We start from the raw sequence: 16,399 nt of genomic DNA, 5'->3' as shown, positions 1-16,399 counted from the left end.
ATAAACTTGTTGTAGGTCATCACCATCAGTCTCATCAATGTCTTCCGAGATCTCAATATCTTCTTTTTGCTTCTCTTTCTCTTGGACCTCATCCAATCGAGCAACTAAGGCATGAAAATTGATAGATGATGGTGAAGATAACTCTCATTTTTCATGAAATTGACTCAGAATATCCCATGCATCTTTGGCCTTTGTGCAGTGAGCAATTTGTTGCTGTTCTTCGTCAGAAATTGCTTCACGAATGGTAGTCAGAACTCTTTGATTACTCAGATTGTCAGAGCGTTCAATATCATCTTCAATGGCTTGCCAGCCCTTAGGGTCGTAAGCTCTCAGAAACATCCTCATTCTGATCTTCCAGAACAAGTAATTACTCCCATCAAAGGTAGGAGCACGGTGCAGATTCTGACCATGAGCAAATTCCACTGGCTTTAGAGGAGGTTGAGTGACAATAGAACAGAATGCCATGTAAGTACTATCTCCGTCTTTACCGGATTCGGTTTCATCGGGTTCTTGCTCTAACACGCTTTCATCATCACAAGTCACTATATAGACTTTCTTTTGGTTCTTTTTCAAAGGACATTCAAGAGCAATATGTCCAAACCCTTGACATTCGTAACACTTGACCCCTTGCCCCTTCACAATCTTCTTTTCAATTTTTGGAGCAATTCTTGGTGGAAAAGTTTTGAGTTTTTCATTACTCTTATCTTTTGAAATAGGGTCCTTGAAATTAAGCTTCTTTTTCTTTAATTTTTTTTTGAACTGCTTAGTAAACATAGCCGTTATCTCATACTCTAGATCAAACTCAATCTCAGGAGTTTTTGCAGTCTTATGAGAACTAGTGAAAGCCACACTATCTTTTTGTTTTTTCTTAGAAATCTGATGGGCTTCATAAGTCTGCAAGTTTCTAATCAACTGATCAAGCTTGAGGGTATCAACATCCTGAGCCTCCTCAATAGCTGTCACTTTTGATTGGAACCTCTCGAGTAAAGACCTCAAAAATTTTCCAACAACCGTAGCTTTAGGGATTTTTTTCACTGAGTATGAAACAGGAATTCACGATGTCACTAAGTTTAGCATAAAAATCATCAAACGTCTCATCATCACGCATAAAAAGAGTTTCAAAGGCGGAGGTGAGACGTTGAAGTTTTGACCTTTTAACAGAAGTAGTACCCTCGTGAATTGTTTCAAGAATGTCTTAATCCTCTTTTGCTACCTCACACGTGCAAATACGACAAAACTCTTCAGGTGTGACGGAGCAAAAGAGGGAATTAAGAGCCTCTGCTCCAACTCGAGTTTTGATAGTCAAATGCGTTCCATTTATCAAGGGGTTTGGGAATATCAACACCACCAATGGTGACAACGGGTTCATTCCACCCATAGATCACACAGTGCCAAACTTTCTCATCGATAGATTTTAAAAATGCTTTCATACGAGTTTTTCAACAAGAATAGTTTGTACCATCAAGTAACAGAGGTTTATGGGTTGAGATACCTTCGCGAATTGAATCCATATCACCAATCACCCAAAATCAGACTCCTATAGTTTTGATAAAAACAAAGAGTGACCCGCTTTGATACCAATTGAAATACCTAAGTGATTCGTGATTAGATCAAGATTTAATTGTATCAATTCCCAACCAATTAAAACTAACAATCTAAATCATCAAATATGTACGAAAGTGATTTAGATTGTTGTTTCAGAAACAATAAATAGACAAACGATTTTTACGTGGAAAAAATCACTATTGGAGCACCTGCAATTGTGATTAAAAAATCACAGGCGAAACGCCACAAATCAATCTACTACTGAAGAAATAAAGATTACAAATATATCGAACAAATTACCAAAATACTGTCAATTTGTCTTCAACAATCTGTATATCTTTCACTGTAACCTTCATCTCGAAATTGATTAGGTTGATGTTGAATCCACAACATCTATTGTTGAATCAACGACTGCGCACATCATCAAACTCCTTCGATTACTCTGCACTTGAATCTTCGGATTCCACCGAAAAAGAACACTCTTAAAGATGAACAACCAAACTCCTTGATGCGTGCTTATCAAAACATGAGTTCAATACTTAATCAAACATCAAGGAAAACCAGCAAAACAGCCCCAAAAGAAAACCCTAAAACCCTTAAAGAAGATCTAAAAAAACGTACCCTAAATTTGGAGCAACATACAGTTTTATAGCTGCTGAAATCACAAAGTCCGCTCGAGCGTAGGAATGGATGCTCGAGCGGGGACACTAAAACGCGTGTTCTAAACCAGGATTCACGTACGCTCGAGCGTAAGAACTTACGCTCGAGCATAAAATCACACCACACAGTATTTTTTGCAGACTAGCCAAAGTACTACGATGGTGGAAACTCCGCTTGAGCACCATGTTCCCCACTCGAACGAGAAGACCAAAAATAGAAGAAAATTACAACTCAATGAAACCCAAGTTTGTTCACGAAACTAACAATAATTTAGGTCCTAACAGAATTCTTAGAGATTATCATCAAAGCTCTAACACTAATTGTGCCAAATCCATAGTTTTTCTTTCTCATTCTTTTATGCAACTGGTTGATTCCATCCCAGCTGCAGGTAATTTTGTATCATTAAAATGTTTTTCTAAAAAAAAATTCCCCATTTTTTTTCTTCATTTTTAATTTAAATTTAATTTTTTTATATACTCATAAAAGGTAATTTGAAATTAAATGTATGGATAATGTTATAAAATAAATCAAACTAGTTGAGTTCGATTCATGTGTTGATTTTTTAAAAATTTACTCGAAACTTGGCTTGTTATGTAAAAAGGAAAATTTGAAAAACATTTTAAAACTAACTAAATTTTCAAGTCAAGTATGAACAATCTATTATTAATTGGGATGTTAAATTTATATGTACTATAAAAAACTAAATTGTTTGGGTTTTACTAATTAAAGTTCATTTGTGAAATAAGCCAAACTTGAACATTACCTATTATATTTTCAAGTCCAATTTAAACAACTTCCTTCTAACTCATTTATAATCATATACGTGAATAAGATTTATTTCAAGTGTGATTCACAATATATAATTTGAATTTATATCACATATTTCATTTTGGAGTAAGTTACACTCACTTCCTCTAAAATTTGAAAAAAATACGGTTAGTTCCTCACTTTTGACGCAATTACATTGGCCTCTCTTAAGGTCTTAATTGATATAACAATTAAACTATTTTTCATCAATAATTTTTTAGTTGTATAAATGAAAAAAAAAATGTAATTGCCATATCTTTTAATCTACAATGTATATTTATGTTTGTTTATTTTAATATTTACTTACCATATCATATGCCTTAGTTTGGTCATTTTAACCTTGTTAAAATGAATACTAATATAATTATGTTAAAAATGTAAAACTAACTATATTTTTTTCAAACCTCAAGAGATATAAATGTAATTTATCCTTCATTTTAAGATACATTCTATGAATAAGTAATTTTTTGACACCCAGCCAATGGTTCAATTTTGAAACTTTTAAACTCTAATTTTTTGGGAGCCACAACGACAAACCATTTGAAAGGCTATGCTCTCTTTGTTTGAGTTTTGAGACTTTAGTTCTAGTCATTGGTTCTCACGTGGTATTTATTTATAGTTTCTAAAAATTAATTTCACATTCATTTTTGAAAATTCAGTCGAAGGTAAAAAAATTTGGACTAACCGGTCGTCCCACCGAATGTCCTACCAGACGTCCCACCGGTTGTCCGGAACAGTGCAAATTATTATTATTATTTTTTTTTTTGCAATTGTTACATGTTAATTTTTATATATTCAACAAAAAAAAAATTTCTAAATTTTTTAAAATTTTTTATAAGTTTTTGTATCAAACATCATATGTCACATCAAAAATTCCCTACTCAATTCAAAATTTTTTTCAAAACTCATTCACCAAATAAATTTTTTATATTCAAATCATAATTCTAAAACTCATAAAATCAAAATATAATTTTGTACGGGCACGAAATATTTTTCCCGTATAATCCTGTTGATCAAGATTGCGCTCCTCTGTACGTCGTCGCTTTATTTCCTGAAAACACAAACGTGAGCTAGCCGGCGGGTGTGTGCCGGATACCTTTCCGATGCCTAAGTCAGCAAAATAGACAAATAGACAAAAAGCTCTGTGTATTTGAGAATCAAAAGTTGTGTTACCTCTCCATAGGTGATGTTGTGAGCTTTTATAAGTTCCGCGTGGCACAATCCTACTAGGACTCTTACTCCTCCATGTAGAGTCCTCCTAGGAGTCATACTCCTGAAAAATAATGCTTATCCTTCAACACCCTCCTTGCTGCTTAAACCAAGTGAGATGGTTTTACCATGGTTGGACTCCAATATGACCGAGGTAAGCATGGCTATGCTAAGCTGCAGACTAGACCGAGCTAACTTTAGCTCGGCTCTTCCATTCACTGCTCTTACCCCGATTTTTCACGGTGCTAACCATGGTATGTCTCGACTGGGATAACCAATACTGTGGTCCCGACCGAGATAACTTCATGTGTGACGACCGAGCTTACCGTAAGCCCTTTGGGACCGGAGTAACTTCAAGCCTCTTTTGGATCGGAGTAACTTCAAGCCTCTTTTGGACTGGAGTAACTTTATGGCCTTTTTACTCAGCCCTTTGTACTGTGGCCCATAACGGCCCATTACCCAGCTCGGCCCAATTTTCATATAAATTACCCTCTCAATTGCCCTTTAATTCCATCTGCACAGCATAATAGGGATTACCTGTTACCAGCCGAGCTAAAAAGTTTTAGCCTTCCAACTGAGCTACAAAACTTTAGTCGCACAACCAAGCTAAACACTTGAGCCTTTCCATCCGAACTAAATTTACACCGGGCTCTACCTGTCTGGTCATAACGTCTCTTCATTCATAGCAACTAAATCGCTTCTCATTCCAAGGACACGTAGCACACTCCGATTGGCCCAATACAGCTGTCACGCCGTCTTCGTACTCCTTGTTTTTCGAATAGTCCCGCTCTTTTTTGTCCTTTCTCCTACACAAAACAAACCCTAGCATTTTTGAATCATTCTCACACTATTCATCTCCCTCTCTCTCTTTCATCTCTGAGCCTCTTTTGCTCTTCAATCTGGTAACTGCGAAGCTCTTGCCTCTTAGTGCCATTTCCATCTTCCAGTGCCGCTTGACCTGGTAAGTTACTCAAATCTCTCTTGTTTTTGCACTTGTTTTATATAATCCATAGCATAGTGTTTGTGTTTTTGCAAAACACATTTTTTCCATTTGTGCTATGTCTTCTGGAAAAAAAAAAAACCTTATAAGAACCACTTTGTATTCATGAAACAACCTATAGAACACTATATTTGATCCAAAATCACAATGTAACCAGAGTAAAAAGTTGTTTGTAGTTGATGTCAATCCAGCCAAACTATCAACCAGACTAGCACTTTATGTCAAACTAGTAGTTTTACCAAGTCAAACCACCTTTTTCTTTATTTAACTTAATCGAGCTATGGATCCGTACTAGATCTGTAACAGTATACCTAAAAGCCTCAAACTCAACCGAGTTACAACTTGGGGCTAAACCAGCCTTCTGCCCCTAGAGGCTCGACTGGGCTAACAAATCCTTCGTTCACTCCGAGCTAACAGACCCCTTGCTCAAACTGAGCTAAGTCTCGAAGCAAATCATATAGCCGAGCTAGGACTTCATTTATCTTGTCTGTATTTCTTTTAGCACGGTCCGATCGATCTGTGCTTAACACCTTTATCTTTCACTTTGCAGACATAGGTTGCCCAAGCACTTCTTTGAGCGCTCAACCGAGCTACTCAGCACCTTTCTTCGACCGAGCTAAAACTCTGACTTAATTTATTCATAACTTAAACCATAAATAGGAAAGTATAGGTTTTTAGTAGACACACCTGGTGGCTTGGCCGAATTCCGAAGGGAGTATAACATTCCTGACGATGTCCATCTCACCCTAGCCAAACAAGATATCACACCATGAGGAAACCAAGGTTTTGTACCCTTTAATGTTATTTCCATTGTAGAGCGCGGTTTACGCTTCCCTGTACAGCTTTTACTTTGTGAATTCCTTAGGCAAACTAGGATATGCCCCACCCAACTTTCCACAAATTCATACCGCATAATTAATGGTATAGCCGAACTAAACCGCCGAGCTGGCATTAACCTCGGCTTAGCTGAACTCTTCCATCAATATTCCATAGGATCAAAAGAAGATGGTTGAGTCTACTATCTAAGAATACGCCGCCGCCGAGAGAAAATAATAAAGGACACACCGGATAAAGACTTGAACGATGATGATTTTATCTGGGTATCTGGGAATTTTGAAGACCACCAAGCCCAAATTCCAGGCCGTAGTATAAATTGGAAGAAAGGAACCCCCGGTATAATTACCTCGGCTTCTTTGTATGCCTCCCTTTATTTCGGTTTCCTGTTCCTGAACCGAACTGACAGTTGTCTTTTTTATGCAGACTCAGCCCACCTCAAGTCACTGTACAGTTACCCCAACCTAAACACACTTCGCACCGCACTACGTTATCTTGAAAGAAGTTGGGCCAAGCTGCTGAATTTTGAACTGACGTACAGATACAACAGTCGACGTAAAGCCAGAGTAACAAACTTTTTGTTGGAGGCATCTCCTGAACCGGATCTAACCTTGCCACAAATTAACCTGGTCCGTACTACTGCTGAACAAGAGATGGCCAAGAGGAATAGAGTAAGGGCCCTGCTAACCGAAACACACCAAGCCGAGGTACCACCACCCACCCAGACTTAGGAAACCGTGGTGGCCCTTCCATCTCAATAACCCTCCTCATCTCGCCCGAACAAACGTTCCCGGACTACCGTAACCGAGCAAAGACTTATTGACGAAGATGAAACCGTGATTCCTCGAACCACTGTTTCAAGCCCTCCACCAAGTCCACCGCCGAAGCGTTCTAACAAGGCTAGTTCTTCCAAGTGGGTTCCAAAGCTCACTTTCCAGAACCGAGCCATTGAGGACACTGATTCGGTGGTTTCTGAAGAGGACCATTTAATGGCATTCAACCTATCCAAGAGTGTCTGTCTTCCAGCCGATATGGTGCACCATGACAATCTTACAGAGCTGCATGCCATTCGTTCGGCTACAAAATCCATGGTTTTGGTAAGTTCTGTTTCCTACCCCCAAATTTCAACATCTTTCGGTTCGGTTTATCTGAAGACTGTACCATTCCTTTTGCAGGCCCTACAACAGAATCATGTCGCACACAAGCGTGTGTTGGAACTTCGTAGGACCACTAAGGAGGCCATGGCAGAGGTCAAACCAAAAACAACCGAGCTAAAAGAGTCCAAGCGGCAGATGACCGAGCTAGAAGCCGAAGTAACCAGGCTAACCGGCCTAGTTAATTCAGCCGAAGCAGAAAAATAGAATGCTGCAGCCGAGCTGAAAGACAAGTACCTGCGCCAGCTTGCAAAGCTCAAAAAGAAGAAGGATATCGAGATCACCAAGCTAAAGGAGAGTGTGAATGACGCCGAACTCCGGGGCTTCAAGGAGGGAGAGGCAACTTATACTCAACAATGCGAAGCTGCCAAAGATCTATTCTTCAAGTGCGGATGGAGGGCGACAGTGACACAGCTCGGTCATGGTCCGGAGACTAAGGTCTTCAATTCTCCTGCATATTTTATACTGGGCTCCATGGCGGAGTATGCTGCTGACCTTTAGAAGAAATTTCTCGAGGAAGGTGATGACGAAGACTCTGCTTTTGAGGACAACTCCCAGCCCGGTCGTCAATCTATCTCTCCAATTCCAGTGGTTTTCAACCGCCCAGCAGCCGTTTCAATTATTGTGGTGCCTCCAACCGAGCCAAACCAAGGGGAGCTTGTTTCAACTGAGCCCAACCAAGAGGTTCTTGCCACAACCAATCTTCCTGCTGAGACCGGACTCAGAGTTGAGTTGGATGCTGATCTGGATGATCTCTTTGCTTGATTGTGTGTTCCTCTTTTTGTTTGGACAAAAATTTGTAACCGGCTAAGTCCCCTACTATTGCACCTCTGTTTGTTTTGCTTTTGAATGAATGAGAAACCTTTTATCTTTCTGTTCGGTTTGTGCCATACCTGCATCCATTATGTATACAGACATGCATTTTCCTGTCGAGATAACTATCTCGGTCCTAAACTTGAAATATTATTATAGCTGACAACCACTCTTTAGCCGAGATGCCTACCTCGACTGAAGAGTACTAAGAGTTAGTTTAGTCCAGCCAACCTCATTTTAGCCGATATCCTTACTTCGGCTGAAGAGTGCTAAGAGTTGGTTTAATCCAGCCAACCACTCTTTTGCCGATATCCTTACTTCGGCTGAAGAGTACGGAGAGTTGGTTTAATCCAGCCAACCACTCTTTAGCCGATATCCTTACTTCGGCTGAAGAGTACGGAGAGTTGGTTTAATCCAGCCAACCACTCTTTAGCCGATATCCTTACTTCGGCTGAAGAGTACTAAGAGTTGGTTTAATCCAACCAACCACTCTTTAGCCGATATCCTTACTTCGGCTGAAGAGTACTAAGAGTTGGTTTAATCTAGCCAACCTCTAAATTGGTTATTCCAGCCAACTTAGAATAAAGTGTTTGGTTATTCCGACCAAACGTCCTGCAGCCTGGATCTTTATCCTAGGCTTAGGAGGGGTGTTGGTTTTTCCAGCCAACCTTTAGATTGGTTTTTCCAACCAATCTAAAGTAAAGTGTTTAGTTATTCCGACCATACGTCCTGCAGCCTAGATCCTTATTCTAGGCTTAGGAAGGGTGTTGGTTTTTCCAGCCAACCTTTAGATTGGTTTTTCCAGCCAACCTAAAATAAAGTATTTGGTTATTCTGACCATACGTCCTGCAGCCTGGATTCTTATCCTAGGCTTAGGAAGTGTGTTGGTTTTTCCAGCCAATCTCTAAGTTGGTTTTTCCGGCCAACTACTCTTTCAATGCCCCTAGTCTACTAAAACAACTTTTACAGAATAAAGACACTTATGCTGAAAAGAAAACTACTTGTTTTATTGGGGAAAAGAAAAATTACAAGTATTCTAAAGAAAAGCTAAAAATAAAATAACTTGAGATTGGCAGTATTCCATGGCTTGGGAATTGCCTTGTCGTCCTCATCTTCTAAGTGGTATGCCCCTTTGCTGGCTAACCCAATGACTTTGTAAGGTCCCTCCCAATTGGGCCCTAACTTGCCATCTCCCGGAACCACGGTGTTTCCCATTACTTTGCGCAGCACCCAATCTCCGATCTTGAATTGCCTTGGATGCACTGTTTTGTTGTATTTCCTAGATAACTCTTGTTGGTATGAGGCAATGTGAACCAGTGCTCTTTCTCTTCTTTCTTCGGTGAGGTCGAGTTCCAATGTTATGGTCTCTCCATTTAAGTCTGGATCAAAATTTTTGCTTCTAATTGTGGGGAGGCCAACTTCCAGTGGGATTACCACTTCCATGCCATAGGCTAAAGAGAATGGTGTCTCTCCAGTTGATCGCCGAGGTGTGGTACGGTAAGCCCACAGAACATGAGGCAGTTCCTCAGCCTACTTGCCTTTTGCTTTTTCTAACCTCTTCTTCAATCCATCCAAGACAACCTTGTTTGATGCCTCTGCTTGGCCATATACTTGGGCATGCGCCGGTGTAGAATTGTAGAACTCTATCTTATATTCTTCACAAAAGCCTCTAAAGATTCTGCCATCAAACTGAGTTTCGTTGTCTGATATTAGGGCTTTAGGTATGCCGAATCGAGTGATGATATTCTGCCAGACAAACTTCTTCATATCTTTTTCCTTGATTGATGCCAATGCCTCTGCTTCCACCCATTTTGTGAAGTAGTCTGTTGCCGCAAGAAAGAACTTCCTGTTTCCGGGTGCTGTTGGAAGTGGTCCTACTATGTCCAAGCCCCACATTGCGAAGGGCCATGGGCTGGTTAGTGGTAGAAGCTCTCTAGTTGGCTGATGTATTTAGTGTGCAAACTTCTGACATTTCTCGCACTTCTTTACATACTTCTCCGAGTCTGCTTGCATGTAAGGCCACCAGTATCCTTGCGAAATGGCTCTGTAAGCTAACGATCTTCCTCCTTGGTGGCTTCCGCACACCCCTTCGTGTATTTTGAACAAGAATGCTTCCACTTTGCTGGGGTGAACACACTTTAAATAAGGTCCTGAGAATGATTTTTTGTACAATGCCATAGAGGAGGAGAGCCAAAATCGCTGCGACTTTGCTCTAATTTTGTTGGCTTCCTTCTTTTCTTCCAGTAAGATGCCGTCTTTTAAGAACAGTATGATGGGATCTATCCATGGGGGGCCTAGTTCGGCGCAACATACCTCTTCTGTATCCGGGTCTTCAATGCTTGGTCTTGGTAAGTAGTCAATTAACAACGGATGAGGGATGGATGCATCTGCCATTGAAGCAAAGCCTGCTAGTTCGTCTGCTCTACTGTTTTCCTCCCTGCCAATCTGTTCTATCCTTACAGCTTCGAATCTTTTGATCTCGTTTCTGACTATGTCTTGGTACTTAGCCATTCTGCTGCCATCCTTTGCTTCGTAGTCGCCAGAAATTTGGTTTACCACTAGCTGTGAGTCGCTGTAGACCATTAGCTCGGTGGCTTTCATGTAGAATGCTGATTTGAGACCTGCAAGGAGTGCTTTATACTCCGCTTCGTTGTTTGATGCTGGGAAGCCAAGGTTGATTGCTTGCTCCACAACTAGGCCGTCTGGTGAGATGAGGACTATGCTAAGTCCTGTACCATGGCGGTTGGATGCTCCGTCCACGAAGAGCTTCCACATCTCTCCAACGAACAACTTCCAGCAAGTGGAGGGATCAGATGATGCCGTGGGGTTGAGAATGTTGCTGGTGTTTTCTTCAAGGTCCATGCTTGCTGTCTGCTCCTTGCTATCTGGTTGAACCAAGTTTTTATTCGTTGGTGAGTCTTGGCTGGGTGTAGCATGGTTCGCTTCTTCCTTATTTTCTTTACTCTGGTCTGCCTTGGGGTTTGACTGAATATCCTGCACCGGGGTTGTGCTATTCCGGCGTCAACTTCTATCCCTGGTTCGGTTGTGTCAGTCAGGTTGACTAGGTAGATATGATGACTTCCTGGGGTGAATTCTGCGACAAAGTCTGCCAAAGCTTGGGCCTTTAACGCAGTTCTGGGTTGGAACCTGATGTCGAATTGTCCTAACTCTGCTGCCCACTTCAAGATTCGCCCAGAAAAGTTCACCCTCTCAAACAAAGCTTTTAATGGGAAAGCTATGAGGACGACTGTGGTGTGGGCGTGAAAGTAGTGCGATAACTTTCTTGAGGCCATCATTAAGGTCAAGGCCAATTTTTCCAGTGGCAAGTACCTTGTTTCGGCACCCAGCAATGTCTTGCTGACATAATAGATGGGCAGATGTTGGATTCCTTCCGCACGGACCAACACTGCGCTAATTGCGTACTGAGAGACTATTAGGTACAGGAAGAGTTCTTCTCCCGGTATTGGGGTCACCAGTAGTGGTGGAGAAGACATGTATTCTTTCAAGCTTTCCAGAGCACGGTCGCATTCTTCGTCCCACTCAAACTTGGCTTTTAACGCTTGAAAAAATGGTCGTAGTCTGTCTGACGACCGGCTAATGAATCGGTTGAGTGCAGCTGCCATGCCGGTGAGATGCTGTACTTCTTTTACTGAGTTAGGCCTCTCCAGATCCTGAATAGCTTTGATCTGGGAGGGGTCTGCCTCTATACCCCGGTTGGTCACCAGGAAGCCTAGGAATTTGCCAGATCCTACACCGAACGCGCACTTAGATGCATTAAGGCGTAACTTGTGTCTCTTCAGAATCTGGAACATCTCACCTAGGTCCCTTAGATGGTCGTTCTCATCCTTGCTCTTGACCACCATGTCATCGATGTAAGCCTCCATTGTTTTGCCTAACAATGGTTCAAACATCTTGGTGACCATCCGTTGGAATGTTGCCCCTGCATTCTTTAGGCTAAAGGGCATGACCTTGTAGCAATACAGTCCTCTTGGAGTTGTAAAGGATGTGACCTCCTGGTTTGGTTCGTACATGGCGATTTGATGGTAGTCTCTGTACACATCAAGAAAGCTAAGTCGGTTGTGCCCTGCCGTTAGGTCTACCAGCTGATCTATCCGTGGTAGGGGAAAGCTGTCCTTTGGGCATGCTTTGTTGACTGTCTTATAGTCGATGCAGACACGCCATTTGCCATTCTTTTTTGGTACCACGACTGTGTTGGAAATCCATCTGGAGTAATGCACCTCTCTGATAGCTCCTGCCTCTAGCAGATTTCCCACTTCTTTCGCCACTATCTCGGCGTAGTGGAGTGCCAATCTGCGAGTGCGCTGAATGATTAGTCTGGCGGATGGGTGGACATTGAGTTGGTGACAGATGAAGTTTGGATCAATGCCTGGCATGTCGTAGGGTGTCCAGGCGAACACTTCGATGTTAGAGATCAAGAATTCCAAGACCTCTAATCTCTCAGTGCTGGACAACGACGAACCGAGCAAAAAGAACTTATCCGGGTTCTTTTCATCTATTCTTACCTCTACCAAGTCTTCCACTGCTTTTTGATCAGCTGCTTTGCCGACATCTGCGAACATTTCATTGCTCTCAGGTTCTTTCACCGAGTGAACATATCCCTTGGCAGCGCGGCTACCATTAATCGTGACGAAACATTGCTTGGACATAATTTGATCTCCAAAGACCTCTTCAATTACTCCAGTTTCGTTGGAGAACCGCATTACTTGATGGTAGGATGATGCTAATGATTTCATGGCATGGAGCCATGTTCTTCCCGAGATTATGTTGTAAGTGGAAGGGACCTTCAACACCCAAAATTCCACTTATTTTGTCATGCTTCTTGCCCTGACTGGCAGGATAATTTTACCGACTGGCCATTCTGGCATTGAGTTGAATCCGATCAGGGGGGATACAGCTGGTGCCAGGTCTTTGTCCTCCAATTTCAGTTGTTTGAAGGTGTCGCAGTACATTATCTCACACGAGCTACCTTGGTCTATCAAAATTCGCTTGACGTCGTAGTCCTTGACGCGGAGGGTGACGACCAGTGCATCGTTGTGAGGGCAATATATTCTTTCCAAGTCCTTGTCTGAAAAAGACATGACGTTCGTGGCCTCCGTTCTTCCTTTCTTGATTGTGGGTTGTGCACTTAGAACCTCTCTTAAGTGCTCAGCCTTTTTGATCATGCCCCTAAGCTCACATACACGCTCAGGTTCGTATATCCCATGTATTACGTTTATCACGCCTTAAGGTGGGGCGTCGATTGGCATTCCGTTCGGGTGGTTGTCATTTTGGGGGGCTGGCTGCGCCTCTCCTTCAATGTATTTGTCCAGGTGACCGGCCGCCACCAACTCCTCTAGATGTTGTCTCAATGGTGTACAATTTTCAGTGCGGTGCCCTTTTTCTTTATGGAAGGTGCACCGTGATCTTTCGTCGTAGTCCTTCTGAGCCTCTCCTAGCTTGGCAGTCCATCTGACGAAAGATTCATCGCGTATCTTGCTTAGAATCCGGTAGATTGGCTTTTGAATACCGTGGTAATGGCAGTGCGGACTCTTAACCATCTTTTATCCTGGTCTTCTCCATTGTCCCGCCTTCCTCGTCCGTTTTTGTTCGGACGTTCTACCGCGTTGACCTTTGCCGCGGTCTTTTTATCTGGTACTGCCGTCGTGCTAGACTTTGCTTTAGCACGGGTGCTATCTTCTTCAACCCGAATGTGCTGGTGCACTCTTTCCATTAAGGCCTCCATCGTGAGAGGTGGTGTCATAGTGATTGAGTCCCTTAGTCTGTTCCCGATTGGAAGGCCTCTTTTGTACTGTGCGATGGCAAGATTGATGGGGCAGTCCCCAATCTGGTTGAAGGTCTCCCAGTAGCGGTTATTGTAGGATTTTAATGACTCTTTTTCGCCCATGTCGATGGAGAGCAGTTGATCAATTTCCACCGGGGTTTTGGTGTTCGTTCTGAACCTTGTTACGAACGCCTCCGCCAATTGCGCCCAGGAGGCTATGCTGCCTTCCGGAAGTTTTTCAAACCAAGTCAAGCCTAGTTCACCAAGGCTTGATGGGAAGAGGATGCACATCAAAGCCTCGTTTCGTCGATATACCGCCATAACCTGGCGGAAGTGGCTTAGGTGCATGTAAGGGTCTGTCTTCCCTTATTACGTGGTAAATTTAGGCTGGATGAAGCCTGAGGGTAATGATGCGTTCTCAATCGCCGGAACGAACGGCGAGCTATGTAGTCTTGCCAATGCTTTATCTGTTGGTTCGTAGGCAAGGTGTGGTACTGGCATTCCAACCTCGACGCTTCCATGCGTCCGAGGGGCCAACCGCCGAAGGGCTGAAACTCTGTGTGAGTCGCGTGCCCTGGCATCCTCTTTCTGTCGCGCCCTTTCTTCAAGCACGGTCCGTAAGTCGGACGATCTAGGCAACTCCGTCTGCCTGGATGATGTTTGGTGCGAGTGTGAGGGCTGATAGGTACTTCCCTCTGTGTAAGACCTTAGATCTCGTTCTCTCAGACCTGGAGTAACGAGTTCTGGAAGTCCCTGATTGAGTGTCGCTCGTCCTGAGGCTTCTACTCTCTGCTTGCGATGTCGTGGTATGTGTAGACAGGCCCGCGGGGGACCTCGCCACAGCTCGGACTCGACTTTCGTAGTCACGGTTCTAAATCTGAACCAAAGAGTCCAAATCCAGCAAATCGTTTTGAGAAAAACAGATTTTTTGAAAGAAGTGCCAAACATGGACTACTTTGCCAGATACAGAGTCGCCACCTAAATATTTTGTTTTGGGAAATTTAGAAAACCCTGACTCGGTGCCAAAAGGCCACGTGTCCGTCATCACCAAAGTTGCCTCGGCTCGGGAACTTGGGTACGATTGGGGAAGGTCACTTCGTGAGCACCCCCGCTCGCCCGGTCATAGACCGGCCTCTACTAACCATGATATCAATTTTTGAAAACTTTGTGTGTTCTTATTCCGGTTTATTAGCCTAGGTTACTATGTGATGCGCACAGCATACAAGTATAGACTGAATCGCCTGAATTGGAACGAAACATTTCATGTTTGTTTTTGAAAATGGGTTGCTACCCGCAGGTAGGCTTGAAACATTCGATGATTCATTCCAATTCAGATAACCCAACCTTCACCCACAGGCATTCAGGCAGTTTATATCATATAAGCACATAGCCTCATGGTAAGCATACTATTCATGGCAGCACTCACACGCATGCAAGGATGCTAAAGCATAAAACTTACCGGGTACTCCAAGCCAAAATAGAAACTTATTAGAAATCATGCATGAATCCTAAGTATACAGAAATGCCTAATGCAACACATGCAAAAATGCAACTATAACAGGCTCGGCTATTCTAAAATGGTATATGAAATGCTACAACTATCATGTATTCAATTTGGAATTGAAAGTACAATGCAGTTAGTATGATGCGCCGAGCCCGATGCATGCGATACAGATGAATGATGCAAACATGCTGTCATACTGTATGCTAATTTAAATATGCCCTAATCTAACCATCATAAGCGGATAAATAAAAGGGAGAAAGGCGTGAGATTGGAAGACATACATCACACTCACGCACACTTATTACAGTTGTGCCCTCGCGCAGAGGGTCCGAATAAATAATACAGTCCAAATATTACAGTCCCGAATAAAAGAATATTACAGTCCAAAATATTACGAAATCCTAATTAATGAATTGACTAAGAAAGCAAATAAAACTGGCGTGCAAGCCAGGGACTGCCTTGCTTCTGATGGATGATGCATGTCCGGGTTGTCTTGCGCGGAAATCCACCGGAATGCCCCAATTAGCCTCTGTTTACACCTGTTCTTGAAATGCGTGCCAAGCCTCGAAAAGCTGCTAATTCTTCGTTTTGCTGCAACAGAGAGCAGGAAAAGGGCATAGCAATGTATTTGCACAGATATATGCATGTCTCGATCCTCGTGCCACCAATCACGCATACCGAGGCATGATGGCCGAGGAGTCGAAATGCACAGCTCAATAAAGGATGAATGCACGTGAAACTACAGCTAAAACCTAACTTCATCATGGGCAATCCGGAGTGTCGGTGACTGTGGAATTGAGACACATTCCGTCACTCGGAGTACGAAATATACCTCGTTTCCCGTGCCCGGGCTAACTCCTATCCCGAACATGATGCAATATGCATGATATGCATGAAATGCAACTAAGATACAATCCTAACATATACAATGCTATGGAAATGAAATGCCTCGAAATGCGTGCACATGGGCACGCAAACCAAGAAAATGACAGAACGCAATCTAAGATACAACCTAGTATGCACTATGCTATGAAAAAGGGATGCCTCGAAGTGCGTGCACGCAGGCACGCAAACCGAGAAAATGACAGAAT

Source organism: Camellia sinensis, chromosome 4 (genome assembly GCF_055761805.1).
Source record: "Camellia sinensis isolate YWXY chromosome 4, ASM5576180v1, whole genome shotgun sequence".
NCBI classification, from domain to species: Eukaryota; Viridiplantae; Streptophyta; class Magnoliopsida; order Ericales; family Theaceae; genus Camellia; species Camellia sinensis.
Note: the sequence above shows the minus strand (reverse complement) of the source record.